Source organism: Silene latifolia, chromosome 9 (genome assembly GCF_048544455.1).
Source record: "Silene latifolia isolate original U9 population chromosome 9, ASM4854445v1, whole genome shotgun sequence".
Classification (NCBI taxonomy): Eukaryota; Viridiplantae; Streptophyta; class Magnoliopsida; order Caryophyllales; family Caryophyllaceae; genus Silene; species Silene latifolia.
The window spans coordinates 28,769,663-28,770,970 of NC_133534.1; the positions used below are offsets into that span (position 1 = coordinate 28,769,663).

At 39.9% G+C, this 1,308-nt stretch overlaps 1 non-coding gene across 1 annotated transcript; it reads left to right on the forward strand.

Moving 5' to 3' along the window:
- Positions 1 to 781: 781 nt before the first annotated feature.
- LOC141603060 (small nucleolar RNA R71) lies at positions 782 to 888 on the forward strand. Its single transcript, XR_012524958.1, has one exon. It is a non-coding gene; the product is annotated as a small nucleolar RNA R71 (small nucleolar RNA).
- The last annotated feature ends 420 nt before the right edge of the window (positions 889 to 1,308 follow it).

Below are 1,308 nucleotides of genomic sequence, written 5' to 3' on the forward strand. Positions count from 1 at the left end.
AGTTGAGTCAATTGGGTTTCCAACATTTTGTTGTGAGCTAGGATGTTGTTGATGGTGATTTCCTTTGCTTGACTATCCTTTTGCATTTGAGTAAAAAAACTCTTGTTGATTCTTTTGCATTTGGAGGACCGCTTTTTGGACATCAAAACCTTGGTCATTTTGTTGATTGTATGGAGTTTGATTTTGGTAACCTTGGTTTTGGTTGAAAAAGGGACTTTGATTTTGGTTTCTCATGGGAGGTGGGGTGTATGTTGGTTGAGGGTTTTGAACATTTTGGCTTTTGTATGAGAGATTTGGGTGGAATTTGGTGTTTTCATTATAATAATTTGAATAAGGGGTACAACTCTTGTATGCTTGAAAAGCATTCACTTGTTCATTTGTTCCCCTACATTCACTTTAGTCATGTCCCAAAGTTCCACAATTCTCACATATCCCACTTGGTATTGATGAAGATGCCGTCATGGCATTAACATGATGCGTTGGTGATTTTGAGGCTTCTTCAAGTCTAGCTATAGCTTTTTCGAACTTCAAGTTGATGGTATCAATGTGAGCACTAAGTTGAGCACCCAATTGAGTAATAGAGTCCACTTCATGCTTTCCTCCTCTAGTAGCCTTGCGAGGTCTACTATATTGTGAGTTATGGACCGCCATTTCCTCAATCTTGTTCCAAGTTTGATTATCGTCAACTTCGATGAACATACCATTTGATCCCATGTTGAGAATGTTTCTTGAGTCTTCATAAAGACCATTCCAAAATTGTTGTACCAAGAACCACTCGCTAAGTCCATGATGAGGACATGAGCGACAAATTCCCTTGAACCACTCCCAAGCTTCATACAAAGATTCTTTATCTCTTTGCTTAAAGCCCGTAATTTGAGCTCTTAGCATGTTAGTATTTTCCGGTGGGTAGAACTTTTTGTAGAAAGCAAGAGCCAATTTCTTCCAAGAGTCAATTCCGAGAGTAGCCTTATCAAGGCCTTTCAACCATTGTTTTGCGGTGCCAATTAGAGAAAAAGGAAATAAGACCCATCGAATTTGGTCTTGAGTTACACCGGTTTGAGAAATCGCATCACAATAGTCACAAAAAGTCTCCATGTGAGAGTGAGGGTCTTCACTAGGCATCCCCCCAAATTGGCTTCTTTCGACTAATTGGATAAATGCGGATTTGGCAATGAAATTTTCGGTTAAGTGTTGTGGTGTGGGAGTACCATTGGGTAGGTTCTCCTCGGTTGGTACGGAATGTGATGAAAATTTAGGCATTGTGGGTTGATTTTGTGTTGGGTTCTCCTCACCTTATCTTGCAAAAGG